This window comes from Sycon ciliatum, chromosome 7 (assembly GCF_964019385.1).
Source record: "Sycon ciliatum chromosome 7, ocSycCili1.1, whole genome shotgun sequence".
Lineage (NCBI taxonomy): Eukaryota > Metazoa > Porifera > Calcarea > Leucosolenida > Sycettidae > Sycon > Sycon ciliatum.
The window spans coordinates 24,286,759-24,304,792 of record NC_088649.1 but is presented as its reverse complement, the minus strand read 5'-3'; the positions used below and the strand labels follow the sequence as shown (position 1 = coordinate 24,304,792).

At 44.5% G+C, this 18,034-nt stretch overlaps 1 long non-coding RNA gene across 1 annotated transcript; it reads right to left on the bottom strand.

The window, feature by feature from the left end:
- Positions 1 to 10,661: 10,661 nt before the first annotated feature.
- On the bottom strand, positions 10,662 to 12,012 carry LOC135820619 (uncharacterized). Its single transcript, XR_010554141.1, has 2 exons — positions 11,707 to 12,012; positions 10,662 to 11,252 (listed from the first exon to the last, which is right to left on the bottom strand). It is a non-coding gene; the product is annotated as an uncharacterized LOC135820619 (long non-coding RNA).
- Between the last annotated feature and the right edge of the window lie 6,022 nt (positions 12,013 to 18,034).

Sequence of the window (18,034 nt, the reverse complement as noted above, 5' to 3'; positions counted from 1 at the left end):
CATACGCTCACCCGCAGCAACTGAGTACGCCGGTCCATTGATCTCCCGCCAGATTTGAGTAGTAGAAGTGCAAAATGGTTCTCACTCAGCGTAGAACAAGGACACAGACGAGACAGAAAACACACAATGCTCCATTTACGAAAGCACTGAGACATATTAAGTACAACATTCTTTAATTTCAAAAGTATGACGGGTAATGTATGAAGAGAACGATAACGTTTGACATTAGTAATGTTTGATATGAAGTGTATTCTGGACTGCATACATTGATTGCGTGGATGCATACGAACTTGACTTTGTTCTGGAATATTGTGAGAAATGGGATTAGATGAAAACCAATCCTAAGACAAACTATTCAGCTAAGGGCTACTGGTTGTTAGGCCCCGGTGGATAATGCTAGCATTATATCTACAAGTAGCATAATTAGCTCTTTCTGGAAACTAGCGCTGCACTAGCATAATTCGGCAAGTTTAGCAGAAAACCAGCATATTATTGAAAAATATGAGATTTTCGTGAAAATTCTCAATGCCCTCGCGACTACTACCGCGTCTTTGCTTGTATTTAGTCTGTTTTGCAGAACATGACGTATGTTGCAACATACATGCATGATGTTCTCGCTCCACATATACTGGCACACACAGAGACATAGACAGGAAAAGCGACACTACACAAAGTGAAGGGTAGTTGGCTGCAGCCAGATGTGAACCGGGTAACGAGTGAGGTATGGAAGCAAGGACTGAGAACAGAGTGTCTCAGATAGAATAGGCGGGCCAGTGTATAGCAGAAATAGGCCATGATGCAGAACCACTTGGGACCGTCAAATTAATTTTTCTGGACCGAGCCAGCCGGGAAAAGACCCTCATGCCGACGGACGCAGTTGTGACTTAAAAACCGGGTGTGTATCCCCAATGGCGATTAGGCATCATGTAGGCATGGCAAACACACCGGGACAAATATTTTTTTTTAAAAGCAATGATAATAGAAATGAAGGGTGGGAGGGCAGGGACAGTGGTGAGACTCAAAGCAGACTGGTGAGACTCAAAACTGACATAAGAAGTCAGGAAAAGAAGCAACAATACAGAACGCACCAGATGCCATATTTGCCACTGAAAATTTTGCGAGAAATAATTTCTCGCTGCGCTCGGCCGGCGAGAAATACAACTTATCAATTACACAGGCAGCAGAACGAATGTTGCGGGTTCGAAACTTACAAGTTTCACGAACTTAATCGATCATCAGACGAAAATTGGCACTGACCCTGCCCTAAGAGTACTGCTATATACGTGTAGCATGAATGTGGCAAGCTCAGCATAACAATTACCATACTGATGTAAACAATCGACGAGGAGACAACAGTCGTAAAATGGCAATAAATAGGATAAATTGTGCACTCATAACAACAACAAAAAATGAAGAAACGTCAAGTTTTCTTGTGACTTTCTTCAGTGGAACGCCGTCACATAAAAATGTAATAACTAAAACCCACACTTATAATACATGTAGCTATTATGGTTTCAGGTTTTGTGGATAGGGCAAGACGCATTTGCTCTGACAGTAAATTACAACCTGAACTCGATTTCCTGCCCTCAGTTTTCCTGAAAAATGGATATCCATCATCACTCTTAGAAAAACTGCTCACGAGCAAAGAGCCGCGGAAGGAACAAAAAATCGGGCAAACACCGTGTCGTGTGTCCTTATGCCTGCCTTAGAAATGCTCTGAATCAACAAAAGTCAGTGGTGCAGTGAAATCGATCGTGCAAAAGACATACTATGCAGTGAATGTAGTTACTGTCTTTACAACGGTGCGTTCGTTCACGGTGTTGACGGACGTCCTGCCAACCCACCATTTGAGCCATCTCATTTTATCAATTTGAATGCTGACAATGTGGTAGTCGGTATGTTGGCAGGACGCTTCAACACTTGTCCAAACGCTTCAAGCAGCACGTCCCATTGTCATTGGTATCCCAGGCTGCCAGATTAACTTAAGCAGGCCGAAGCGTGGGAGGCTCACGAAAACATCCGCTGCCCATTGCTATACCTAGCAGCTGCACGGCTCACAATTCGGAAATAGAAACACCGACTAATTCCATGGAGAACGAGCAGGCTAATCTGGTTCCCCTCTCGGAAACCGGACCACGGCAAGGGAGGCCGCCGGACGGTCGCTCCTCGACAAACCATGTTTCTACAACGGTAATAGCGGAAGGGGAACAACTTGAAAACAGAGCAGAACCGAGGAGAAGCAAGAGACTAGCAGACGCACGACTGAGACAAATGGAGAACACAGGGCAAGGAGACACGGGAGAAAGCACAAGCACGGCACAGAACGAATCAAGGAGAGGGAAGCTGTGTCGCGAGGATATGGAGACTGATGACGACGAATACGAGGACGATGGGATGGACGGCGGCACTGGAATGGAAGTGGAGGATGAGAGCAGTGATGAGGAGAAGTTTGATGTTGGCAGGAGGAAGTCTGCAGTGTACACGCATTTGGTGTCCAGTCCAGAATGTCGTAAGGTGTTTGACGATTCCTGTGGTTTATTGTTATTCGTTGCGCACGTTTCTTCAAGCAATTTCAGGTGTTCGAAGCTGTGTATATTCATACTCGTGACCCTGTGCTATGTAAACAGGAAAAAAACGTTGCATCACTCACAATCTTCAAGTAACACACACGCACCATTACATTCATTCACACATTATCACATTCATCTGCCACTACCTTTCTCACATACACTATATTCACACATTGCAAAGGTGCAAACTTCGCTATTAACTTGCTGGCTGCTGTATTTCTACCTGAAACCATACTAGCTACATGTATATAAGTGTGTGTTTTAGTTATTACATTTTTATGTGACGGCGTTCCACTGATGAAAGTCACAAGAAAACGTTATGGAACTTAATAAGTTTCTTCATTTTTTGTTGTTGTTAAGAGTACACAATTTATCTTATTTATTGCCATAATTTTTATGATATGTAGCGCGATATACATGTAGAGTGTGTGAGAAAGTGTTATCTGTGTATTGTTAAGGTGGGAGTATACCCTGTCGGGGGCCAAAAATCGAAAGACGGCCGATCCGACTGGTTATGGTCTCAAATGAAAGCTATAATGTGGAGGGGTACCGCCAGAAACTTTTTAGCGAGATCGGATTACCCAGTCAAGAGTTATTAGAGAGGTTTTGCATTCCGAATTTCGGAATTATTTTCAGAATGTGGCCAAGGGTGGCTTCACAGAGCAGCTTCTTGTCAAGTTGGATGAAGAAATAGTGGCTGGTGCAGAGAGAAAGCTGAAGGAATCAGAGAAGACTCGCAGAAGACAACGCAGGAGGCGTAGGAAAGGCATTGAGGAGCAGAATCTAGAAGATGAGGGCACGACATACGCAGCTGGTGAGTTTTTAACTCATCGTTGAACCGATTTTGCCACCCAAAGTTAGCTGTAAATAGGGTAGTTTAGGCTACCGTTTACACTGTATCTCAAGAAGGCTTCAATAACAACCTATAAACCTATACGTTTTTGAAATCTGTGTTTCGTTGGCTACAACATTAGAGGAACAGTTTTTGTTTTTGATCCTTGTGGCAATGGTACTGCCTGGTTGAAAGTAAACTTCTACACGCACGCTTCGACAGCCCTGAATGGTGGCTTTGCTAAGTAGGAAATAGAAGAATTTGCTGCAGTTTAGTTTAACTCTTTTTTTAGCTTGTGGTATCCCCTCTTGATTCAGGGTATCTCTTGAACCCAGGTACTGTTCTCTGACCAACTGTGGTGTAAACGGTCTTTGAACACCGTGCGATGTGCGCTCTTTCCAGTACTGATGTACCAGTGGTCTGCTGTGTTGAAATCTCACTTGTCTTTTCTGCCATTTGGTGCAATGGGGTATAATTAATAAATGTTTTTAAACATTTATTAATTATACTTTTCCATGATATTTTAAAAAATATCATGGAAAAATTTCAATCCTCTCCTGCGTTCTGCTACTCTGTATTGGTATGAGTCCAGTATACGGCTGACACGGTACATGTGTACTCCCACCTTAAGTGATGGTCTCGTGAAATCAGGTGGCAAAGCTTGACAAAAGGTGTTATTTGGCCTAGCGTTGGCTGCAGAGAGAAAGTGTTATTTTCTGTGTATAATTATTATTAACTGAGCGATATTCTGCCAGGATCAGTTGAAACAATTTGACAAGTAATATTGGTTCTCATGGCGGAACTTCGACACAAGCTCGGATCGCTTGTTGAGGCATCTGGCTTTGTCTGAACGGGCGATGATAAGTTTCTCCGTGAGGCAGCCATCACACGTCTTGATTGAGCTGGAGTAAGCCCTTGCAGATCGGGCGGTCGACCATGCAATTGAGTTGGCCTCTGCTAGCTGCTGGTCATTGATATCCTCTTTCGAGTTCCGGTTGTTGTGGCCCCGGATAATCGACTGCATACTCGACATTGTGGAATAGCTCACCTTGATATTATTCCTGTTCACGATCTTGTAGGATGGTGACCTTTTTGGAAGATGTCTGTCAACTGCCTTCAAGAAGCAACGTGCCACGTCAGTAAATACATGCACATTCAGGCTGAAAGGGGGATTGAACCAGATAATATTTCTCGATCTTTTCTTCTTCTTTTTCTCTGCTGGTCTCTTTCTCTCGGAGTACTCGACTCGCTCGGCGTAGCAGTGCGTCATTGTACATGCCCTTCGCCTCTGAGAATGCAGCCTCGTCACATTTGTTTATTATACCAGACAGGCGTCTATTACCCCAAGTGGCAGGCTCTTACGAATGGCCGGGGGGAGTGGTTAGAGTGACGGTGCACGGAGAGCAGGGAGGGGTGTCATTCGGCTTCCGATACGCACTAAATCGGCCAATTGGTAAGTGAAATGTAACGTCGAGGCAGTCAACGGCCGTCAGGTTTGCTTGGATGGTGACTCTGAGGCGGAGGGACTTGAAGACCGCAGGGATGTCCTTGAGCAAAGTGCATTGTCTCAATACAGCCTGATCATACTCCTGTCACACAGACCCGACAGCTTGTGGATTTTTTTATTATTATTTTATAATTAATTATTAAAAAACCCTACTCGTAAAATAAATGATTGCAAAGGCTGCAACCAGCTTTCACAACAGCCTCTGACTAAAAAGTAAAAAATTAACGAAATGTGATTGCCGAAAATTAACATTTCACGCAAAACCTCACAATAATCACAACACTTGACGATCAAATACTGCTTTCAACACTTGTACTTCTACTGCACCAACATGCGCGCATGGGAAAGAGGATCACGAGGGGAAAAGATCTTCTTGCTTTTCATCATGACATTGTGTGTGATGATTGTGAGGTTTTGTGTGAATTTTTAATTCTCGGCAATCACATTTCGTTCATATCTTACTTCGTACATTTTAGACGGAGGCAGTTTGGAAATCAATTATAAAATTTTCTATAGGAGGAGGACCCAGGACTAGAACACATTAACTTTTTTTAGAAAGCTGCCATAAAGCAGCTATTATTTCTTTTGAAACTCGGGTATTGAGCCAATAATAAAAGTAGAAAGGAAAAGGACACAAGCTACAGTCCCAACGGAACAAAGAATGTCGATTGTCACCGTGCTCGTTTTCGTTGCGCTTGCCTTCCCCTCTTTGGTCTTTCCATACCCTTGAACCTTCCAAGTTGGAAGGCTGTCGGTTAGCGCTACGGAGATGTGTTGAAGCTAGGTGTCAGGACGTCGAATGTCTCAGTACTCTGTCAGTTTTGTGCCTAGTTGTAGCACTTTCTGACTGTATATAGTATCTAGTTACAGTGGTGGAGAGTTACTCTTAACTCGTTTCCATATGTCCTTTTCCTTTCTACTATTATTTCTTTTGTTTTTTTTTTATGTCAAGAATGGAATGCCCTAAATGATGGCCTCTACATCACAATTCCGTATTATACGCATTGATGTGCAAGCCTTTTCTTGCAGAAAATGGCACACGCATTATCATGTTTTTCTGCGGGGGAAACATGTGGGTAGTGGTGGTGATACTGTTTATACACGCGGGTCATGATGTGCATGTTGTTGCCGATTTTCATGACTCTGTCAAAACATTTCTTGCCTTTCAGATACTTCAGAGTTCCACACCCTCAATCAGAATTACTTGGGAAATGTAACCAGGTGTATGACGTAGATGTTTTGTTGATTCTGTGTTTTTAAAATTGTAGTCATGGGTTGTCGTGATAAGGTCATCCTGTATCATATTGCACTGAAATCGTAATCCTGTTGATGTCGATACAACTTGTGGAAGTAGTTCAATGACGTCAGTGTTAGTACACGATTGTCTAAAATAACACAGCAAAGGAGGAACAATGTGAACATGTAAATAATCTACGTGGAGATAATAATTTTAATATACCTATGAATAGGAGACACGGTCGAGGATTTCCTGAACAATGCACGGGACAAAAAGCTATGGCTGGACTTCATTGACAAATGTACACCGGTGTAAAAAATGGCACGTACTTGTCATGTGCTAGAACCTGTATATGGTTTTTTTCGTATGCTATTCCTCCTGCTGCAATCTATTTCATGATGAAACAGTTGACAGATGCGTGGAATCCATTATTTGGGAGATATGCGACCTGTATTATTATCATTATTATTATTATTATTTCCTCTGTGCTGCGCTGATGAGTTCAAAAAGAACGAAACAGCATGCTGTCCGCAGATTGAGTATTTCGCTCCTGCTCTTGTAGCAGTTGAGCACTCTTGCGTGGGGTAGTGCCTTTGCTGTTTGCGTTATGCAGAGCTCACTGACTTGTCAGTTTGAGCACTCTGGCAAGGTACGTTCGGGCTAGATTGGAAATTTTTATTTTCATTGCTATCAGGTTCGGCCTCATTTCCTCTGTGCTGCGCTGATGAGTTAAAAAAGCACGAAACAGCATGCTGTCCGCAGATTGAGTATTATTATTATTATGAATAGGATGAAGGCCGCAGACATCATCAAGCAACTACGTTACTTGTTCGACATGTACATTGTATGTGTATTTTGTAATAATAATATTATTGAAACCCAGAATCGATTTTCTCGTTACTATCATTTGTGCCAGTGGTACAGACTGAGCTAACACAAAATGCAATGCCATGTGGGAGAGCTAGGCCGCCCAAGTTGCCAACTCCGTCAGCACCACCGTTGCCCTTGCCACCACCGGAGCCGCCACTGGCTCTTCTTGCGGAGGGGGCTGGGGTGGACCCACCTACACCCGCGCTGGCATCACCAATTCTCACACAAATTTCCACGGCGCCCGCAGCACCTACTCAGCAAGACAGGTAATACAAACATCTCACTGAATCTACACCCTTAGTCCAGAGGCCTAGGAGGGCAACAGCAAACTACCGTACTGGCAATATATGTTGCCGCAGTGAGGCCATGAAGCGTTACATTGACACATGTTTGCCGCACGCAGGGCGTTACCAGCGGCGGATCCAGAGTTCACCTGAGGGGAGGGCGCGGGTAATATTCATGACAGGGGAACCTATGCGGTACCTGTATTTTGTACACATTACGACATAGCGGCTATTTTACGCCATAGGCTTAGCGGTTATGTAGAATTACTATTTTAGCACATGCACTCACTCCCACTTTTTCAACCACTTCATTGAGGACTCTGGCTGTAGTAGAACATAGCCGTACTACATTGAATTGTGTAAAGATAGTGCTTCAAAGCTCAAGACATGCTGAGATCAAGAACAATGGCAAAATAATAAAATATGCGATTACTTGGATGGCCATGTCCAGCAGTAAGAATGGATGATGAGGTATTCACCTCGGGTTGATCCTTGTCGATGCAATGTAGGAAACGGGACGCACGGTGCACAAAAAACGCCTTCCTCGCCAGCCTTTCCGGAATAGGCAAGCCACTCAAACCTCTTCAGTAGCAGCGAGCGAGTGGAAGTACCGGTCTTTCGGCGGCTGTCGGGATAATCCCTAGATGGCAACACCGTCTGCTTATCAGGCTTCCGGATCCCAAGTATGTTGCGCTTTTCTGCATCGCTGAGGGTTGCACCGCCAATAGCTGCATCAACGGCATCCGAGTAACTTCGCTCCGTAGCAGTGCCACCAGCCACATTCGTGACAGTCACAACGTCGTCATCTGCGATAGTTTCAACAGGTAAACGCTCCTGACTCGCATCCGAAGGTGGGACTGTCAGTAGTAGTGACTACTACTGACAGTCCCACCATCGTCGTCAGAATCTACTTCGGATTCCATTTGGGGAAGATCAGAGTCTGAGCAGACCTCGATCTCAGGATCTTCGCGGTGGTCCGAATTCTCCTCCAAAGACGAATCGCTCGACTGAGCAGCTGACGAAGCGCAAGTTCGCTTCGCGAAAAATCCGTGGAGAGTTTGTTGGCTCCCTAGCCGCTTGGGCGGGCGGTGCGCCATCCCTTTCACCGACTTAGCTATACAAGTTCGTGAACTGAACACTAATTTCAAAACTAAAAGTCAACCAAAGCCTAAGAGAACAACTACTCCGTGTTCAGAAGAACTTTCTTACCTGACACTAGAAACTACTTGTCACAGCATGTGCAAACACTTGCGCAACTGCCCATGTGCATGCACTAAAAAAATCGAACTGTTTGAGGGGAGGGCGCGCGCCCACCGCGCCCTCCCCTAGATCCGCCACTGGTTACATGCAAAGTCGCACAGGAGCCGTTACACAGGTTTCTATATTGCCGCAGTCCTTTTTTTGCTATTGCCGCATCAATTTTTTGCTATTGCCGCATCATTTTTTTGCTTTTGCCGCATCATTTTTTCTTTTCATCCACATTGAAGGCACAGAAATTCAGTTGCTATCCAACTGGTACAAACCCGACGGCAAATGGCGACAACGATATCAATAGAAGACTGTATATTTTAACTATCAGATTGCAAAACGACCTCGGGAAAGAAGAAACCATTGAGATCGCCAACCACTGAATGATGCGCCTTCGAGTGTCGGACAGTACCAACAGGAGGAGGCTGGACCGGTATCATGAGTCACTGAATGAAGCGGATCTGGAGGAACAACTCCGGTCACGTGACGAGCAGCTAGTAAATGGGAGACACGTGTTCTGTACAGAAACGGAGGATGAGAAGATGAAAGAGGAATTGGATAACGAAACGGTCGGTGAAGAGACAGAGAACAAGGCACATGATGGTGGTGATGATGATCGTGAGGATGATGAGCGGAACGAGGAAGAGGACGATGAGATGGTCGAGTCGGCGTCGGCTGGGAAGGAGCGAGATGATGCGGATGAATGTGTTGATCGTAAGAAGTCGGCTTTCTATCTACACTTGTTATATCGTCCTGACTATCCTGGTGTGTATGATGACTCATATTTCTGTACTGTGTCGTGCGCGATATTCTGGTTATGTCCAGGAGATGAAAGTCCTTGAGGCAGTTTGTATACGTATTCACAAGCCTGTTTTGTGCAAGCAGAAAGAGCATGTTGTTGCACTGAGGTGGTATTCGTAGGTTGACACTTCGTTCAGTGCCTTCTCACCTTTGGTTACGTAATCTTGTTACCTTTTTGCGTTTCCTCTAGTGCTTTTATTGCACTTGTATCATGATGTTATTTCTAACGCCTTTCTATTACAGTACTTAACTTCTGTTTCTTTGCTTGTATCCTTTAGTTCAATATTATCCCACTGATGATAGGAACGAGAAAATCGAATCTGGGTTTCAATAATATTTTTGTTATAAAAATACATACATGTTGAACAAGTAACGTAGTTGCGTGATGATGTTTGCGGCCTTCATTCTATTCATAGCTATACATGTATGATGTTATAAATTACACAGACAGCAGAACGAGCAGGTGCGGTTTCCTAACTCCAAGTTTCATGAACTTTAAAATCGATCATCAGACGAAAATTGGTAGTGACCCTGCCCTAAGAGTACTGCTACATGTAGCATGAATGTGGCAAGCCCAGCCTAACAATTACCATTATGATATGTAGCGCGATATAGAGTGTGTGCGAAAGTGTTAGTTATCTCTGTACTGTTAAGTGACCGTCTCGTGGAATCCGGTGGCAAAGCTTGAAAAAGGTGTTATTTGGCCTAGCGTTAGCTGCAGAAAGAAAGTGTTATTTTCTGTGTATAAATATTATTGTTAACTGAGCGATATTCTGCTAGGATCAAGTGACAAAATTTGACAGTAATATTTATTCTCATGGCGGCACTTCGACACAAGCTCGGACCGCTTGTTGAGGCATCTGGCTTTGTCTGCACGGGCGATGATAAGTTTCTCCGTGAGGCAGCCATCACACGTCTTGCTTGAGCTGGAGTAAGCCCTTGCAGATCAGGCGGTCGACCATGCAATTGGGTGCGGCTTGCCTGTCCTCTTCAACTTCCACACATGCTTGGACAGCTCCGTGTTCTTTTCATACAGCTCGTGCCTTAATGTGTTGAGCTGGCCATTTTATCCTTGCTTGAACGTGTTCTCGGTTAGGTGATAGTAGAATGTATGATCAACTGTGTCGCTATTCATTTCGGCGCTGTAAACAATGCTGCTATCGAGGCTCACATCGTAAAGACCCAACACGGGATGGTAAAATGTCAGAATTTTAATAGAGACCACTAGAAAGTGAACGCACCGCTAAGGGGTCAGATTTCAGTTGCAAGCTCTGTAGTTAACTGCACTACGAAAACAACGGAAGACCTAACGAAATTGTGATACAAATTTATTTTTCAAAAGTATGACGAATACTGGACGAATATGACGAATACTCATATTCTATAAAGTATGACGAATACTGGACGAATAATGACGAATACTAATATTCTATAAAGTATGACGAATACTGCACGAATATGACGAATACTCTATGAAATTAGATAAGACGAGGACTAATTTGAAGACATATACATGTAGAGGGCTAGGCTTGGCGCCGTTTCTTTGCCCCTTCAATCTGGCCTCGTCGTGGCGCTACTGGCGGCCGCTGCTGTCTCCGCTGTTCTGCCCGCGGCACTGCTGGCGGGGCCAACACGACCATTGGGGCGTAGGGTCGTCTTTGCGCTCCTGGAGCAAACACGACCTGGGCGCGGGGTGGTGGTGGTGGAGCTACTGGTGGCGGCTGATTTCCTGGCTGTTCACCCCGCGCCGGTGCTCTTGCCGCCAACATGACCTGGGCCTGGGGTCGTCGTGCTGGCGCTACTGGTGGCCACTGAGGAAGTCTTGGTAGTTCTGCCGGCAGCAGTGCTGGCTCATCCAACATGATCTGGGCCCTTTCTATCGCCCTCCTTTCTTCTTCAGTCTCTAAAACAGAGAAAGAGATGAGATATCGGATAATAATAATTTCATTAGTTTAACTATAATAATTATGTGTAACTTAGAAACCCTCCATTTCAGACGTACCCTCATCGCTATTGCAATTCTTTTTAAATACATCCACTTTCAACCTCATATCTTATCCTTTTTGATATCAATATTTCTCGTGGTAAACGCAGACCGAACAAGCGTGTTTTCAACTCTCATGGGAAACTGGTTTTCAACAAATTAATGTTCAAACGCCGACGCTATGGCGGATACATACTTTCCGCGTCTGCCATGTTTGCAGGTTACTGTTGAATGAAGTACCATTCAACTATCACCAACCATTCATTAAATGCAAGAACAGTTGTAGAAGATTATTATCTAAATTCTGCAGAGAACTTCTATAGGTAAGCAATACTGCTAGCGAAATACAGCATGTAGTAGTGGGTTCACCTACCAGCAGCGCACAGCCGGCGGTCGTATTCATCATTCCGGATCTTGTTGACATGGGCATTGAGGTCATTTCCGGGCCAAGCCATCTCTAAGCTTTCTTTCTACAAAACTCAGTAATAGACTCTTCTGGAACAAGACTCTGGTATATAGAGTTTGAAACAAGACTCTGGTATGTACAATGAACTTGTATGTGTTGCGTGCTTTGTCCAACACTAACAATATTACATTTCCCTACACTAGCAGAATACTGGCCATCACAAATTTTCGACGATGTTGGACTTTTTCAACTCTTTGCTAGTCCACCATGAGCTTTTATAAGTCTACCTATACACTGAGATACCTATGACAGAGATTATATCGATGTGTGCCACTCACACTCATACGCACAGAAACATAATTATCATTCTCCATAACTATACCTACTATACATACTCTGTAAATCATACGCTCACCCGCAGCAACTGAGTACGACGGTCCATTGATCTCCCGCCAGATTTGAGTTGTAGAAGTGCAAAATGGTTCTCACTCCCCGTAGAACAAGGACGCAGACGAGACAGAAAACACACAATGCTCCATTTACGAAAGCACTGAGACATATTAAGTACAACATTCTTTAATTTCCAAAGGATGACGGTTAATGTATGAAGAGAACGATAACGTTTGATATTAGTAATGTTTGATATGAAGTGTATTCTGGACTGCATGCATTGATTGCGTGGATGCATACGAACTTGACTTTGTTCTGGAATATTGTGAGAAATGGGATTAGACGAAAACCAATCCTAAGACAAACTATTCAGCTAAGGGCTACTGGTTGTTAGGCCCCGGCGGATAATGCTAGCATTATATTTATATCTACAAGTAGCATAATTAGCTCTTTCTGGAAACTAGCGCTGCACTAGCATAATTCGGCAAGTTTAGCAGAAAACTAGCATACTATTGAAAAATATGAGATTTTCGTGACAATTCTCAATGCCCTCGCAACTACTACCGCGCCTTTGCTTGCTGAGTAATAATAATTCTGTGCTTCTTGTATTTAGTCTTTTTGCAGAACATGACGTATGCTGCAACATACATGCATGATGTTCTCGCTCCACATATACTGGCACACACAGAGACATAGACAGCAATAGCGACACTACACAAAGTGAAGGGTTGTTGGCTGCAGCCAGATGTGAACCGGGTAACGAGTGAGGTATGGAAGCAAGGACTGAGAACAGAGTGTCTCAGATAGAATAGGCGTGCCAGTGTATAGCAGAAATAGGCCATGATGCAGAACCACTTGGGACCGTCAAATTAATTTGTCTGGACCGAGCCAGCCGGGAAAAGACCCTCATGCCGACGGACGCAGTTGTGACTTAAAAAACCGGGTGTATATCCCCAATGGCGATTAGGCATCATGTAGGCATGGCAAGCACACCACGGCAAAAATTGGTAAAAAAGCAATGATAATAGAAATGAAGGGTGGGAGGGCAGGGACAGTGGTGAGACTCAAAACTGACTGGTGAGACTCAAAACTGACATAAGAAGTCAGGAAAAGAAGCAACAGTACAGAACGCACCAGATGCCATATTTGCCACTGAAAATTTCGCGAGAAATAATTTCTCGCTGCGCTCGGCCGGCGAGAAATACAACTTATCAATTACATAGGCAGCAGAACGAATGTTGCGGTTTCGAAACTACCTGGCGCTATCCGTTTCTGACGGCAAAAAAGCATAGGATGTTATAATTTTTTCAATTCTCCTATTTTTTCAGGCATATCCTGGGATTCGAACCCGCACTATCGCCCTACATGCATTCCCCAATACACTTCGCATTCATACCCATTCTTCCAAGTTGCTTCACGTTATTATCTTGCGTTTGAATGCCCTATTTGAATATTGCGGGCAGCTGTATGTGGTCAGTTTTTTTTTTTTAATAGCAATGAAAAGTATGAATGCCGCAGACATCACCACGCAACATGACAATTTGTTCAAGGTTTGGTTTTGTGTGTTTCCAAAATCGATTTTGTTTTTCCCTTGATCTCTTTAGTTGCGTATTTCCACTGATGATCGCAACGTGAAAATCGATTTTGGAAACACACAAAACCAAACCTTGAACAAATTGTCATGTTGCGTGGTGATGTCTGCGGCATTCATACTTTTCATTGCTATTATTAAACTTTTATCTCCACGTAGATTATTTTTTTTTTTTATTTATTTTTTTTACTGAATACCACAGTACCATCAGATGCTGCACAGCGGGGGCGGTGGCATATTGGATTGAAGTGGGGGCGGGGCAAAAGTAACTCCTCCAACCAAAGGTCTCGGAATCATCGTTACTCCTTTGCGCCAATACATAGGAGAAAAGAAACATGTGCATCAAAGAGGGTAGCACCGGCCTTGCAAACGATAATGGGGAGAATTTGAGATTGGGATAGGACAAAACAATAGTAAAAGCAGTGCACCGTAGGAAGATGGAGTGAACTGATAATCGGATTTTAAGGCTGAGCGAAGGGGATCAAAGAGGGGTAGAAGGGAGCTGGAGTGCGGTCAGTATAATTCGGCTGGTGTGTTGGCAGAGATCATAGCCTGTCTGTGGCCCACTCCCACTTGCTGCGCCGCAAGTGGTCATTGACGTTTTTCTTGAACGTGTGCATACCTCTGCGAGAAGGGGGAGACTGCAGAAGGGTAGGTGGGAGCTGATTCCACGTTGCGATGAGGGAGTGGGGAAATGAGCGGAGCTGTGGTTGATGGTACGGTACGGTACGGGAGACGGTGTCGTATTGCCCTCGATCGTACCTGTCCTGTACCTATCCCTACCGTACCGTGCCATCAAAAGACGGCTGGCCACAATGCATATTCAAATAGGGCTTTCAAATGCAAGATCACAATGTGAAACAACTTGGAAGGATTAGTATGTAGTAGTAGTAGTAGTAGTAGTATTCTTTTATTTTCCATCGGAAGCCTCAACAGTGATGAACACAACTCTTAAGAGGGCCGATAACAGGGTAGAGGGGTGTGGGGTGAGGAAAAAAAATAAAATAATAATAATAGGAGATATTTAAACTAAACTAAACTGATACTTGGAACAATAAAGCAGCAGTAAGCAGTAAGCAGTAAACACAGGTATACAATACAAGCGATGCAGATGAATGAGGCCGTTTGCTGAAAAGAAGATCTAAATACTTCTGAAAAGACGCTGCGTCTTTAAGCATGGTCATAATGGGATAGTGCAAGAATTAAAGAGATGTTTTTAAAAACGAATTTAAACTAGGAACGCAGTAAACACAGTTATACAATACAGGCGGTGCAGATCAATGAGGGAGTTTGCTGAAAAGAAGATCAAAATACTTCTGAAAAGACGCTGCGTCTTTTAGCATGGTCTGAAGGTGCTTAGCAAATGTAGTGCGGTGCTGGGTGCGCCACTCCACAGGCAAAGAATTAAAGAACAGGGCAGCACGATTTGAAAAGGAATTGACACCGTCAGTCGTCCGGAATTTAGATATTGCAATAGCAGCATTAAAAGAGCTTCTTGTTGTCCTAGGGCCGGTTGAAACTTGAGGGAAAAGGTCCGTCAGATTTGGGAGAGGGAAAACGACATGATTAACATGGATAAATTTAGCAATGCTACGAATAAGGTAATGTTCAAACGGATCAATCGACAATCTAGCTAACAGCGGCATGACGTCCTCTTGTAGTTTCGAGCCACAAGCAGCGCGTACAGAACGACGATAAACGGACGAGAGTCGCTGTCGGTCCTTGGCGGATAGCTTCATTGCAAAGCAAGAGCAGCAGTATAATAAGTCAGGCAGGATAACCGAGAGGATAAACTGCCGTGTTGCCTTCAAACTTAGTTGCCGAAAACACCGTCGAAGAGCGCCAATTTTCGTGCAAGTCTTCCTAACGATAAAGTCTATGTGACCAGACCAAGAAACATCACTGTCTACAATGACTCCCAGGATTCTCGTGCTAGACACTTGAGTCAGAGGCTGTTGGTTAAAAACGATTGGAGTTGAGAGGGGTTGAGAAGACTTAGAAATCATCAAAGTTACAGTCTTTGTTGTATTAATGCGCAGCCCAAGCTCGTCTAGATCCACAGAAATTGCAGATAACGAATCAGTAACGGTAGCGACGGCCTCAGCTTGTGTACGTCTGCTGGCATACAACGTCATGTCGTCAGCGAACATCGGGAGCTTGCAAGAAAAGGCCTCTGCTGTCAATGGGAGCTTCCGTACATATATGTTAAATAGCACCGGACCCAGAATGGTGCCCTGTGGCACGCCACTAGTGATTGCCACCAACGGAGATGTTCCAGTGTGGGTAACCACCCGCTGTTGTCTGGCACAAAGGTATGATCGGAACCAGGCCAGGGCCACTCCCGAAATACCGACAGCTGCGAGAGCAAGAAGAAGCTGTTGATGCTTCACCATATCGAACGCTTTTTTCAAATCAATACAGACAACCGCCGTATGCAGTCCAGCGTCGCGCGAGACAAGCCAGTCGTTCGTAACCTTGGTGAGAAGCTGTCCGGTAGAACGGTGCTTCCGAAAGCCAAACTGGTCCACATGGAATGGGCAACGATCATTAAAAAAAAGATGTATACGAGAAAACACAAGCCCCTCCAGGAGCTTGGCTAGGATAGATGTTAAAGACACTGGGCGGTAGTTAGAAGGGCAGTCGCGGGGGCCTTGAGTTGACTTCAGAATTGGTGTAATGTTTGCAATTTTGAACAAGGATGGGAATTGACTAGACGAGAGGGAAGTGTTGAATAAGATAGCAAGTGATAGAGCAATTACGTCTTTTGATATTTTAAGTAGACACGGAAGAATGCCGTCCGGTCCAGGGGCTTTATTACTTTGGAGGTCACCGATCCGAAGCTTCACCTCTGCTACTGTAACGGCTGAAAACGTAGTAAGGTCGTCGGATTTAGCAGGTCCCATTGGGAGCTTGTAATTCGCTTCCTTATCTGTGACAATCGAGTGAAAATAGTCGTTCAATCGCTCAGGTGGGATGGTAACTGTTTGCTTCGGAGAGGAACGCTTTGTGATCATATTCAAGGCTTTCCAGAACTGCCGAGGCTCCCGTTCATACCGCTGGCACTGGTCTGAAAAGTAAAGATTCTGTAGGTGTCGATACAAGTTATTGCACTGGTTGCGCAGCCGCTTGAATTGTACAGATAGGCTCTCGTCTCGAAAGTTAGTAGCTTTTAGTTTCTTGAAGACCGATTTGCGCTTTCTAATCAAGGCAAGGAGTGGCGAGGTCATGAACGGGCAATTTTTCCGACGGGACTTCCTGTGTTTCCTGGTTACGTACGGTGCGATGATATCAAGCACAGCATTGACTTTCCCTGTCCACTCGTCCAACATCAGGTCTGGGGTACGGGATGTAAAGATATGAAGATCGGAGGACAGCAGCATATCGCAGAAACGCTGAGCGTTGAAGTTCCGGTAGTCTCTGCGTGTTTGATGGGTAGTAGTATTGCTCCGCGCATCCATGATGGGCACTGGGACGGAAGTAATGACGAGGCGATGGTCTGAAAACTCACAGTCCACGACAGAGGCTGACGGAACTCGATCAATGTTTGTGAGAATACAGTCAATGGATGTACGGGTAGAGCCTGTTATTCTTGTTGCTTCAGTTACTTTATTGGCCAGTCTGCACGGAAGTAGCAACGTGTCTTTGAGATGGTGGAACGCACTGGACGTCTGACGCAGAAAGTCCACATTTATGTCACCTAGCAACACAATATTCTCGCCGTCCAGCTGCTCCGTATGTATGCGAAGTGTATCGGGGAATGCATGCAGGGCGCGCGATAGTGCGGGTTCGAATCCCAGGTTATGTCTTAAAAAAAGGATTATTTTAAAGAATTTATAACATCCCTATGCTTTTTTTTGGGTAGGTCATCAAGGCAAAAAAGCATGGCGTAGGGCCCTGAGCTTCCAAGCTCTCTCGTTTGGTATTTGTTTGTGTGTTTGTTTGTTTGTTTGTGTCACGCCTGGCTCTATCCGTATCTGACGGCAAAAAAGCATAGGATAATATAAATTTTTCAATTCTCCTATTTTTTCAGGCATATCCTGGGATTCGAACCCGCACTATCGCCCTACATGCATTCCCCCATACACCTCGCATTCATACCCATTCTTCCAAGTTGCTTCACGTTATTATCTTGCGTTTGAAAGCCCTATTTGAATATTGCGGGCAGCTGTATGTGGCCAGCTGTGTTTGATGGTACGGTACGGGAGACGGTGTCGTATTTCCCTCGATCGTACCTGTCCCGTACCTATCCCCTACCGTACCGTGCCATCAAAGACGGCTGGCCACAATGCATATTCAAATAGGGCTTTCAAATGC